The following is a 13,842-nucleotide window of genomic DNA, read 5'->3' on the forward strand; positions in this document are numbered from 1 at the left end:
CCCTCAGAGCTGAATTTCATGGCTGAGTTGGGGTTCAAACCCTGGTCTCCAAGGTCATAGTCCAGCTCTTTAACTGCTACACCACCCTGCCTTTATGGCAATGAAATTCACGCCATGGAATTCATGGCAGAAGAAATACTTGAGCACAAGCCTTTGTTCCAGACCTGCTTACTTAGCTTCACATGTCTTCACACTGCGCCCTTATCACCAGTCTTTTCCCCACATGCAAGACAATTCAGCTTCCTGAAGACAAGACTACAGGCTCGTTTATCTTTGATTTATTGCTTTACTCTAATGCCATTCGTACGGGGAGTCTATAAACATGAAATCTAATCAAACAGAAACCTTTTAGCAAATCAAGAACTTTCTTTCGCTGTTCTCGGTGGGTTAAGCTCTGCACATGTTGATATCGGTTGTTTAAATTTGTCATCTGGGATGGGGTGAGACACGGCTAGGGATAGGTGAATATACCCTCTAAGGGTGCACAGTGTCAGGAGTTCAGCCTACACTCGAGTAGGACCCTGGCAGAGACACATGCCCGACTGGCATGTTCCCTCCCTCTTGGTCAATCGTTCAGGAGCTTCAAAAGCTTTCTTCAGCCTGAACATCACAGCGACCGATGCCAACTGACACATGCACACTGACGATGCACACTTAGGGACCCGCAGAGTTTGCGCAGTTGCATAACACACCTCAGCAACTCAGCATTTTAGCTAATCTACTTTATTTACATATAAACACACACGGAGCACTGCAACATGGCTCCCTCTCTCTCTAGCATCAGACAGCAAAGAGAGAAAGAACAAAGGAGAATAGTCCCACTTCACGGAACACAGTAACACAAACATCCTGTCTCCGTCACTTCCCACTCTGTGGAGTCAAAACATACACCGTCATGTGAAAGACAACAATCCCATGACTGCAATCATGGAGCAGGAATTCTAACACAGAGATGCCTCTGCACCCCATGTTGGCGACCCCTGATTTAAAATCTCATGCAGAATGCCCAAGGGGAGCGTTAGAAGCTATTCAATCCAAACCTCATCTTCCATATTTCACAATTTAAACAAGGGTAAGAGCTTTTTGGCAGTGGAACGGACTCCCTTGGAGGATCATGTACTCTCCTTCACTGGAGGTTTTTAAGCAGAGGTTAGCCGGCCATCTGTCAGGGATTCTTTAGTTGTGGTTCCTATTCTATGATTTTATGACCTTGCCTTTTCCTAATTATTTAGCTTCTTTTTGGGGTTCTTCCAGCCCAGTATAAAGTAAGCGTCACCAAGTCCAGTGGGGCTTAGAGAATGATCCCAAACATGGCTCACTGAGGGTGAGAACCGTGCCATCCTACCTTGGGGCTTTATTGAGCTGTGGAGCCACCACTTAAACTTCACCCCTTCCACACATGGTGGAATCTCTGGCACAGAGATTGAGCCCAGAGCCACTATAGGACAGCAGTGGGGTCAGCTCAGCCCCATGTCTTCCTCACCCCTGGAAAGCCACAGAAAACCAGCACTAGCCTGTTTTCTCCTGCTCTGGAGAGTTGGACTCGAACCAAAGGCTTCAAGTTACAAGAAAGGAGATTCCGACTAAACATGGGAAGAACTTTCTGACAGTAAGAGCTGTTTAACAGTGGAACAGTCTCCCTCAGGAGGATGTGGACTCTCCTTCCTTTTTTTTTTTAATAATTTTTATTATTTTCCAATACAAAAATACAATTATGCCAAATTTTCACAGATTTTCACAAATTTGATTCTTTTTAGACTTCCTTCGGCTTCTCTGACAATCATCCATAATTACTTCTCAGTTTACGCATTTCTCTGTTTATATTGCCATTAAACTTCCCTCCCACTCCTGTTTGTTTTTTTAACAATATATCTCTGTTTTCACAGTGCTTCTTGAAATCCCACCAGTGTTGTTTGCACATCACATGTTCTTTTCAGATATTCAACAAATTTCCCCCAGTCCTCGATGAACTTTTGGTCTTGAAGATATCAAATTTTTCCGGTTAATCTGTCCAATTCTGCATAGTCAGTCAGCTTCAGTCTCCAGTCTTCTATTGTCGGTATCTCCTCTTGTTTCCATTTCTGGGCCAGTAGAATTCTTGGAGGTTTTTAAACAGAGGTTGGGTGGCCATCCGCCATGGATGCTTTAGCAGAGATTCCTGCATTGTGGCGGGTTGGACTAGAGGACCCCCAGGTCCCCTCCAACTCTACCATTCTATGATTCTACAGTAGACGCTCGGGTTGCGAACGTGATCCGTGCGGGAAGCACGTTCGCAACCCGCAGCACTGCATGTGCGCACTCAAGGATTGCAATTCGGTGCTTCTGCACATGCGCAAGCGCCAAAACCCGGAAGTAACCAGTTCTGGTGCTTCCAGGTTGAGTGCAGTGCGCAACCCAAAATCACGCAACTCGAAGCGTCTGTAACCCGAAGTATGACTGTATTTCCACCTGCCCATTTGGCAGAAGGAAACAGGAGGTCAATGACGGTGGAATGAGATTGGCATCTCTCCATAGGCAGTGGTCTGTGGGATTGTCAACACAGGCTATCAAGACTGGCAGAGGGACACCTCCACCCAGTCATACCCCAGCCCAGCACAAAGGGCAATGCATTGCTCTGTTACTCCCTGAGAAGTGCATTTAGGATTATATTGTAAAATATCACTGAAGAAAGGCCTTTAACAGCTCTTGTTATCCTTTTCATGCTGCCATAAAGAGCTCTAGTGTGTTGAGAGAGCGAGAGAGAGAGAGCATGAATGTGAGGGAAGAATCCTGATGTGCTCAGATATCTTAGTAGTGTCATCACTGCAAGCGGCGTTCCTTTTTGTAGATACAATAGTGGCACTTTCATCATGTTCTCCAGCAGTTGGGGAGGCGAGACCTCCACTGCGCCGAAGAAAAAAGCCAGCTAAATCCATCAGGAAGAATCCAGTAATTAACCGAAGTGACGAGCCAAAAAGGTTCTATTTGCGCAGCCAGCCTTAAGCCATCTCCAACTGAAGATGCAGAGAAAGAGAGGTAGCCCCTCTAAAGAACAAGGGAACAAAGGCCTAGCCCCAGGATATGTGCTTGGTTTTTTTAAAAAATGCCATTTTTGGAAATGGATTTGGCTTTTCAAAAGGGAGAGGGAGAGATAAGTGGAAAACAGTGTATGCTTCAATTAAAAAGGCAAGGACTCTGAACCCAGGACCCTCCTTTCAGATAACCAGTGGCGTGGAGTGGAGTAGACTGAACATTACAGCTGGGCTGGGATGATCGGTGTTATTCAATATACTCCAGGGGAACCACACATACTTTGAATTCTCTGCATAGGCTGGGATGCTAGCCTAGCCTTCTCCCTAGTTTTCAGCATGGGGGAAATCTGTCTCATTGGGGGAGCAGTTCAGAGCTATGTGCATTCCCTCCAGCAACCTAAGAGGGTGCAGGCCCAACGCAAGGGACAACTTCGCCAAGTTCTTCCCACTGTCTAATCCAGGAAGGAGAATCTGTAACCTTCTGGCTGGACGCCGGCTCCCATCAGCACCAGGAAATCATGCCCAGTAGTCATCCATGATGGGTGCTATGCCAGGTCTTGTAGTACAGTGGAACCTTGGTTCTCAAACAGCTTAGTTGAGGAACAAATTGGAACCCGAACACCGGAAACCCGGAAGTAAACGCCTTGGTTTGCAGTTGTCGGCTATTGTTTCTGGGGCGCCTGCGCCAATCGGAAGCCGTGCCTTGGTTTTCGAACGTTTCGGAAGTCAAACGGACTTCCAGAACGGATTACGTTGAAGAACCAAGATACCACTGTATTTGAAGGACCACAAGTTCCCCATCTATGCTGTGAATTTTAGGTATGCCTACCAATGCTCTGTCATCATTATACAATGATTCCTCTGTCAGCCCATGAAGGGGGGTGGGGTGGAGGAGGGCGAAAGGAAGGCACAGTCGGATCAAGTTTGCATATGCTAATTTATAAGTAGATGCAGATGGGTGCAAATTTAGACTATAGGTCAAATTGGATGTGATGCACCGTTGTCTTGCCTTGGTAATAGACTGAATGAGTGTCAATCCAGATAAGACCAAGGCACTGTTAGTGGGTGGTTCCCCAGACTGGATGGGAAGTTGCCTGCTCTTGATGGAGTTACACTCCCTCTGAAGGAGCGGGTATCCAGCTTCTGGGTCCATTGCTGTTGCTTGAGGCTCAGGTGGCCTCAGTGGGGCAGAGAGCCCAGTGGTGTAGCGTGGGGGGTCAGGGGGGCTGGCCGCACCGGGCGCAACATCTGGGGGTTAGGATTAGGGGGCGCAAATCCATGGGTTAGGGGGTGCAAATCCATGGGTTAGGAGGCGCAAATTACTTGCCTTGCCCCGGGTGCTGACAACCCACGCTACGCCACTGAGAGAGCCTTCCATCAGCTTTGGCTGGTGGCCCAGCTACGCCCCTATCTGGACAGGGATAGCCTAGCTTCTGTTGACTTTGCTCTTGTAACCTCTGGTAACCTTAGAATATTGCCATGTGTATATGGGGCTGCATCTGAACACAGCTTGTGCAGCTGTGAAACTGCAGCTTGTGCAGAATCTGACGGCCAGGCTGCTCACCGGGGTTAGATGGCTTGAGCATATAACAGCAATCCTGGCCTGATTGCACTGGCTGGGCCCAACTCAAAGTGCTGGTTTTGATCTATATAGCCTTTAAGGGCTCAGGACCACAAGATCTCAAGCACCGCTTCCCCCCATATGAACCCACCTCAGGCATAGGCAAACTTCAGCCCTCCATTTGTTTGGGACTACAATTCCCATCCTTCCCTAGCTAACAGGACCAGTGGTCAGGGATGATGGGAATTGTAGTCCCAAACATCTGGAGGGCCGATGCTTGCCTATGCCCGACCTACCTGGACCCTGCAAAAATCATCTGAGGCCCTTCTTTGTGTGCCTCCTCCCTGAGAGGTCCGGACAGCAGGAACACAAAAATGGGCTTTTTCTATGGTGGCTCATTGCTTGTGGAATGCTCTCCCCAGGGAACCTCGCCTGGTGCCTTCACTGCATGTCTCTTCTCTCAGGCCTTTGGCTAATTAAATAATCTATGGCCTTTTAAACTGGGAGCGGGGTATTGTTTTGGTTTGTTACTATGTTATATATCTTTTTGTTTCTATATTGTAACCCCTCTATGATCTTTGGATAAAGGGCGGTATGGAAATAATAATAATAATAATAATAATAATAATAATAATAATAATAATAATAGCATCACATCCTAGTGGGATAGGCTGTGACCAGGTGACCTGCTCAGTCTATGGTCCAGCTGTTCCTTGTGTAGATTGACAGCCTCAATCGCCACTCACTAAATTCCTTATCTTTAAACCAGACATGGACTGGGTATGCCTTCAAACAGACAGCACTTTCAAATAGAGAGATGTCCTCCTTAAAGTAGGACACACAACCACTGTGCTCTTGCTTCAAAGAAAACCCAGAAAATCCTGTTTCGATTCCTTTTAGCCTTTCTGTCCTATACATTATCAGCTAATAACGTGGATAATGTGAACTGTGAATGATATTGTTTTTGAAAGGACGACTCTCAGCATCCCTGGGGTTGACCCAGTGAAAGATGCTGTCTTTAACCACTCTATTGCTCTCTGCAGTTTTTTCGCCACTGTATGAGTCTAGAAGAACCACATAAATGTCTGGGTATTGGATAGATGCTCTCCCCAACCCGGGGTGTTATTAGCTTTCTACTAAATTACAGAATTAAGCATGCGGCATGACGCCTCTTTTCACCCAGTGGAATCCTATTTCATCGCAACAACCAACAACGAGCCGGCTACTGCCTTTGCTGCTTCGCTGCTCGATTCCAGAAGACTAGGAGTGCATGGTTTTCAAAGACCAGTTATTGAGGCTATCAAAAAGGCTGTCATGTAACAAATCTGAAGCACAATGATCATAGTCAGTGACTGTACCTTCTTCATGCAGAAAATGTGCAAAATATAAGCCTCTCTGAAGGTGGTGGAAACCTCATCCCCAGAGCTATCACAAGAAAAACTGGTAAGAGCCCTGACAGATCAGATCAACAGCCTTTCTGGTTCAGAATCCCACCGACCCCCAGCAGATAATCAGGTGCTTAATGTGAATCCAGAAGCAGAGCAGAATCACAATAGCTTTTTCCTGCTCATGACTGGGATTGGTGATTGGTGCCTCTGAATCTGCAAAGGATGGTGAAGAAATCTGATTCAGCTTGTGTTTAAAGGCAAACCTACCTACCTCATACTTTCCAAAAGAAGACGAGAATCAAAACACAGCCATACTTTGCAATTCACACTTCTTTGAATTTTGCAATACAGTTCTCGGACAAAAAAAAAGGGTAGGTATAGGGAGAAGGGTGAGGATATTAGTGGAAATAATAGGCAACAATGCATTATGCTAGGGGGAACTGATTGCAAAAATGTGCACGTTAGTAAAAAGTGTTAATTAGGAGACATTTGCAATGAACTGCTGATGAATTTTCATGGGAGTTTTGAAATAATAACAATAATAATCACAAATTACTGCAGAAACACGGAGAAGTGAATTGTCGTTTAGTCGTTTAGTCATGTCCGACTCTTTGTGACCCCATGGACCAGAGCACACCAGGCACTTCTGTATTCCACTGCCTCCCACAGTTTGGTCAAACTCATGCTGGTAGCTTCGGGAACACTGTCCCACCATCTCGTCCTCTGTCGTCCCCTTCTCCTTGTGCCCTCCATCTTTCCCAACATCAGGGTCTTTTCCAGGGAGTCTTCTCATTTCATGAGGTGGCCAAAGTATTGGAGCCTCAGCTTCACGATCTGTACTTCCAGTGAGCACTCAGGGCTGATTTCCTTCAAAATGGCTAGGTTTGATCTTCTTGCAGTCCATGGGACTCTCAAGAGTCTCCTCCAGCACCATAATTCAAAAGCATCAATTCTTTGGCGATCAACCTTCTTTATGGTCCAGCTCTCAAAGTGAATTATAGATTGATAAAATGAGAAATGGGGGCGGGGGCGGGGGGGGGGCGGGCTGAAGATGACAGATCCACCCACCCCTAGATCTTGGTGGAAGTACACAACCATCATAACTAGTAGCAATTGATTGTTGTATTCTGTTTGTCTACCTTGTCCCTCTTTTATAGCCACCTCTCTCTATATATAAAAGAGAGATCCATTTGACTCAGAAGTCCCCTGCGCGTATAGTGGGGGGAAATGCTACCTTATTATGGAGTGGCCTCATTTTCTTTCTAAACAGACCGAGTTTGTTATTAGTACATACGACGATTTTAAGGCTTTGGTAAATGCACTTTGACTAAATGGATCAATACATGTGTGGTACTTGGAGGAAAACCTGGAAACAATCCATGGCGGGGTGGGAAAAAGAGATACCATTTTGCCTCTGTTGAGAAAGCAAGCTTCAAATCCCCAAGGAGATGCATCTCATATTGTTTGCTTTTTCCTCTGGCATTTTCTTAACACAGGCAGTTTAAGATAAGCTTCCAGAGCAGCTGAAAAGAGCTCAGCAGGGAACAGGGAAGATAAAAAGAAAGGTGTGGGACGGTTTGCTGGGAGGACCAGCACAAAGATTAGGGCTGTGTACTAGAGTGACAAACCTCTGCTAAAAGGCTTTGCCCTGTCCCAATTTCCTTTTGTCTCCACGGTCTGCCTTCTGGGCGGCTTAGCAAATGCTACAGAATTGGTTAAATGCAGTTAATGAGAGAGACATGGGGGCAGCGTAATTAACACCAGGCAACTCCACTGAAAGTCTTTGTCCCGGGGCTTGAATCGGCCATGCTAAAAGCAGGGTTGCAAAACAGACACTCACCTTGTGCCCTGTCCTGAGTCACCACAGGCGACAAGGCCAGGATATGCTTCCTAAAAGTGCACTGTCTCTTTTGAATATGGGTGACACCTGGCTTGAGAGCAGTACATGTGAAAAGGATCTAGGATTCTTGGTTGACCTTGGTTGATCTAGATCAAGGGAAGTAATAGAGCCACTGTATTCTGCTCTGGTCAGACCTCACCTGGAGTACTGTGTCCAGTTCTGGGCACCACAGTTCAAGAAGGACACTGACAAACTGGAACGTGTCCAGAGGAGGGCAACCAAAATGGTCAAAGGCCTGGAAACGATGCCTTATGAGGAACGGCTAAGGGAGCTGGGCATGTTTAGCCTGGAGAAGAGGAGGTTAAGGGGTGATATGATAGCCATGTTCAAATATATAAAAGGATGTCACATAGAGGAGGGAGAAAGGTTGTTTTCTGCAGCTCCAGAGAAGCGGACACGGAGCAATGGATCCAAACTACAAGAAAGAAGATTCCACCTAAACATTAGGAAGAACTTCCTGACAGTAAGAGCTGTTCGACAGTGGAATTTGCTGCCAAGGAGTGTGGTGGAGTCTCCTTCTTTGGAGGTCTTTAAGCAGAGGCTTGACAACCATATGTCAGGAGTGCTCTGATGGTGTTTCCTGCTTGGCAGGGGGTTGGACTCGATGGCCCTTGTGGTCTCTTCCAACTCTTCTATAATTCTATGAATTGCAATTGGTCCTTCCTAAGTTTGTAAGCCAGTTTTTGTTTTGTTTTGTTTTGTTTTTAAATGCAGGACAAGACAAGAGAAAACGTGCTGAAATTAGGCCCATAACCTTCATGCGTTCTGCTTATGCACATTTTCATGAGACTCAAGTAATAAGGACATAACGTCCAGCGCTGAGGGCCTTCTGGCGGTTCCCTCACTGCGAGAAGCCAAGTTACAGGAACCAGGCAGAGGGCCTTCTCGGTAGTGGCACCCGCCCTGTGGAACGCCCTCCCATCAGATGTCAAAGAGAAAAACAACTACCAGACTTTTAGAAGACATCTGAAGGCAGCATGTTTAGGGAAGCTTTTAATGACTGATGTCTTAATGTATTTTTAATCTTTTGTTGGAAGCTGCCCAGAGTGGCTGGGGAAACCCAGCCAGATGAGCGGGCTATAAATTTGTTGTTGTTGTTGTTGTTATCTGCATCCTCTGTGTGCTTTCACATGAGATCTAGTATTCGAAAGGAATAGCCAAAGTGCTCAAAAGCCATTGGAGACGAGCCCATGTCCATGTGGCATGCCATATGCTAAGCGATGGGAAACCTTTGGCCTTCCAGATGTGGCAGAACTACAGCACGCATCATCCCTGGCCATGGGCCCATGCTTGCTGGGCTGATGGGAATTGTAGTTCAGTCACATCTGGAGAGCCAAAGGGTCCCCACACCTGTGCGCATCTATAGGATAAGGTCCCTATTTGTCCAGTTGTATGGATCCAGGGTGCCGCAAATTGTGGACCCCTTCAAAACTGGTTACCACCACCATGGCTTGGGACCAGTGCCGGCTTGTCCTCCACTGGTGATGGCACTGATGGGGGAAATAGGGACTTTCCAGGATCAAATCAGAAGCCTAGATGCGCTTTCGCAATTCCGGGATTGTCCCTGGAAAATCGGGACACTTAGAGGGCACACAGTCCCCAAATTAGCATCTTCTCTGCTCTTTGTGGGAGCACAGGCAGCATTTCTTTCTCCTTACCCAATGCCAATGTGCTTTAAACAAACTGCAGATGTTGTATACTGGGTACCCACCTCAAAGGATCAGAACTCTTGGGTGTGAATATCATCAATATAATCATTCTGAGATTAAAGGAGCAGCCGTAAATGCTCTTAAAATACACCAAGGTGTTTGATGCCTTTTAATCCTGAGTCGATCCAAGAACAGGCTGAAACCTTTTCGCTCCCACGCGAAACCTGAAATGGCACCCTGATATACAAAACCTGATTTAATGAACCGCTTGACTAGATCTGATTGGAATAATCTCACGTAGAGCTTGTCAAGACTGCTGTATTTCTGGAGAGAGGTATTTTCGCCTTCTTTAATTGCGTGAATCAATGAAAACTTTTCTTGGGGGCAGGGGAGAAAGTAATGGAAACCGCAATCCAAATTATATCTATTATTACATCTATTATATCCCGTCTTTCCGCCAGGGAGGACAAGGTGTCATACAAGGTTCTTCCCCCGCTCTCTCCCGCCCCCTGTTTCATCCTCACAACAATCTAGTGAGGTAGGTTAGACAGAGAACTAATGACTGCCCAGGGGTGCCAACTTGAATAAAATATGGGGGGAAAGGTAAGCCCCACCCACATATAAATGACCACAAGATGCAAAACAGGCACCCCATTTGAATGGCAATGCCCACCAGCTTTAGGGAGAGGTCTCAAATATTTTATTAGCCTTTATTAATTAAATTTATTAGTCACTTTTTTTGCCGCAGGCAACTCAAAGCATCCTACTAACATTGCATATGCACATTTAATGTACATATGCATTTAATGCTAGGTGTGGAAGGAAATATGTGTAGTACGCAAGAATTGTTTAGATTTTTAGCGGAACCCAGGGATGTGGGTGGATTCACTTCTCATGTAAATTAAGGAGCAAGATGAGCATTGGAGGTGAAAGACCCTGGAGATGCGCTCAATATCGAGCATTTCAGAAAAGTCCATCCTTCATCTTTATGTACCTTAGCATCACCAAAGCCTGACAGCATGGGTAGGCAAACTAAGGCCCGGGGGCCAGATCCAGCCCAATTGCCTTCTAAATCTGGCCCGTAGACGGGTCCTTTTATTTAAATTGCATCTCTGGGTTATTTGTGGGGCATAGGAATTCATTCATTCCCCCCCCAATATAGTCTGGCCCCCCACAAGGTCTGAGGGACAGCGGACAGGTCCCCCCTGCTGAAAAAGTTTGCTGACCCCTCCCCTGCCCGACAGCAATCAAGAAGCCCAAAGCGGGGGGGGGGGGAGAGAGAATCTTTATCTGGACTTAACATTTTGTTGCTAGCAGTGAGCTCCCTTAATTGAAAATGTTGGCTGAGCAACCACTGTTTGCAGTTCTCTGTGTAACGACCTATTTTCCCGTGTAACCCATTAATTTTTCAACTGCTGTCAAGTGTGTTTCAATTAAAAATCAAGGAATTTAAATCCAAGATGAGTATTCCCCTCTCCCCCACCCCACCCCCGTTCCCAAGAATTGCTGTAAATATTATTATGGCCGCTTAAGAGATCTTATCTGAAGAGTGCTTTTCTGGCACTCGTCTGGGCCACTTCAGGCACTATGTTCTTAAGACGTGTCAAGTGCACACTTAAGGCAGAGAATGCAGCCAGCATCTGTTAGCAAAGAATTGAGTCCTCCTATGTATGCAGATGACACAACCGTGATGGCAGAAAGTGAGGAGGAATTAAAGAACTTCTTAATGAGGGTGAAAGAGGAGAACGCAAAATATGGTCTGAAGCTCAACATCAAAAAAACGAAGATCATGGCCACTGGTCCCATCACCTCCTGGCAAATAGAAGGGGAGGTAATGTAGGAAGTGAGAGATTTTACTTTCTTGGGCTCCATGATCACTGCAGATGGTGACAGCAGCCACGAAATTAAAAGACGCCTGCTTCTTGGGAGAAAAGCAATGACAAATCTAGACAGCATCTCAAAAAGCAGAGACATCACCTTGCCAACAAAGGTCCGTATAGTTAAAGCTATGGTTTTCCCAGTTGTGATGTATGGAAGTGAGAGCTGGACCATAAAGAAGGCTGATTGCCGAAGAATTGTTGCTTTTGAATTATGGTGCTGGAGGAGACTCTTGAGAGTCCCATGGACTGCAAGAAGATCAAACCTATCCATTCTGAAGGAAATCAGCCCTGAGGGCTCACTGGAAGGACAGATCCTGAAGCTGAGGCTCCAATACTTTGGCCACCTCAGGAGAAGAAAAGACTCCCTGGAAAAGACCCTGATGTTGAAAAAGATGGAGGGCACAAGGAGAAGGGGATGACAGAGGACGAGATGGTTGGACAGTGTTCTCGAAGCTACCAGCATGAGTTTGACCAAACTGTGGGAGGCAATGGAAGACAGGAGTGCCTGGCGTGCTCTGGTCCATGGGGTCACGAAGAGCCGGACACGACTAAACAACAACAACAACATGTATGCTTGTTGAGGAGCCCGAAAAGGCTGCAAGTCCCTGTTGAGAATCCACAGATATACGAGGGGCTGCTGCTCACCAGCCCCACCTACCCCCTCTCCTTTGCCAGACCCCAAACCCCCTTGCCAAATGCCTACCCTTTGCATCTCACCCAGACGCCGCAATTTTCAGCCACGCAAAGAAAATCTACGCAGAGAACCTGACGCCTATGTGCTGCCTACACTGCTGAAGGCAGTTTACGTCTGAATACCAGTCTCTGGGAATCTGGCCGCTACTGTATTATGACCAATGACTAAGAGCGAAACCTGCAGCACTAAAGCAGGAAGCTGCATAGACACAGCACACCTCAACTGGTGTTACAGGGCTTTTGCCCTGCTATTTGAACAGGTTTAAACAGATCAGAGCATCTACAAGGCTGCATCCCATTTGGCTCAGGTGTTGAGTCAAATGCAGGTCTACCTAGTCTAAACCGAAAACTCATACGCCGACTCTCATGCCTCTGGACAAACGTACTGCCAGGTGCTATTTTAAGAAGACACACTTTCTCTGTGACGTATTGGACAGCCGTTATTTTTAAACCCTCACGTTCCCATACGATTATCATTTTCTGTCGCCATAGGAACCTTGCTGCAAAGGTTTAAATATAGCATCTCCCCTCCCCCTTCCACCCCCCAGGGATATACAATTCTTCGCTGCTCCTTTTCTTATTTGGTTTGTAAAGGAGGGAATTAAACTTCTCATAACAGAAGACATTACTGCCTGCAATGTGCCAGGTGAGGCTGGGGTAAAGAATGCTCTATAATATAATAAATCCCACTGCACAGGTCGAGATGAGTTTCTTGTTTGAGACATCCACTGACTGCAGATGCGGCAGAGCTTATGGCAGGGCTAACCAACACAATGTTCTTCAGATGCCGGGGACTACAACTCCCATCAGCCCCAGCCAGCAGGGCCAGTGGTCAGGGAGGGATGGGAGTTGTAGTCCATTTGGAGGGCATTTCATTGGCTACCAATGGCCCGTGGTCCCAAGACTTGCAGAAGAAAAATCCTGCTACATATTGCACTGCGGTTATCGACCTTATCCAACGGTTGAGAATAGATAAATACACTGATGTATTTGTTTAAGCATCATGAAGCTGGGAAGTAAAAGGCGATACGTAGAAAGGCCACAGAGAATATATATGAAATCCAATATTTCAAAGAAGGAAGAAACAACTAGAAGCAGGGCTTAATATCCACCAGGAGCAAAGCAGTGGCACTAAAGGGGAAAATATGCAAAGTAATTTGATAAAGGAAAAAGGATTCAGGATGTTAAAGAGAGATTGTTCTTTTAAAGGATCAGTATAGTGAGTTCTGAACCAAACACCGCCCAACTTCTGCTATGCAGTAATATTTTTTGCAGAAGCAACAGTACCTGAGAAGTTCAACAAACTAGGTAATGTGATATGTTTTTCTCTCGCGCGCGCTTTAGTGCTGCATTTATTTTCATTAAATGAATTTTGTACCCATTTGTAAAAAAAATAAAAATCAGTCTGACTTGCACATTTTTTCATTAGCCCCATGGTGGGGGACCTCCGACCGCTAGTGTAATTAGGCTAAGTGAAGTCCTAATAGGACCCATGACACCAGTTTTCCCCAAACCACACCCTCCTGCCCAATACCTGATGTCGTATGTGACACTTCCTGTATTGCAATGGGCTTGCTCTCAGCAACGATCAGCTGATGAACACTGAGGGAGAGTCCCTTTGAAGTGTGTTTGCTCTGCCCATCAGCTGATTGGTGCTGTACCAGTTAATTATGCACTTAAGCAGTTTACATATCTTTGCTTATCTTCCATAATTCTGCTTTTGCCAGTCAAGGAGGGAGTAGCGAAATATGAAGCCCTTT

The 13,842-nt window shown here is 46.1% G+C and overlaps 1 protein-coding gene across 1 annotated transcript in view; it reads right to left on the reverse strand.

Annotated features, from left to right (window-relative positions):
• KCNH5 (potassium voltage-gated channel subfamily H member 5) overlaps positions 1-13,842 on the reverse strand; it is a 193,028-nt gene that overhangs the window by 56,964 nt on the left and 122,222 nt on the right. The gene's annotated exons all lie outside the window — the stretch shown is intronic.

This window comes from Podarcis melisellensis, assembly GCF_964234715.1.
Source record: "Podarcis melisellensis genome assembly, chromosome: 1".
NCBI classification, from domain to species: domain Eukaryota; kingdom Metazoa; phylum Chordata; class Lepidosauria; order Squamata; family Lacertidae; genus Podarcis; species Podarcis melisellensis.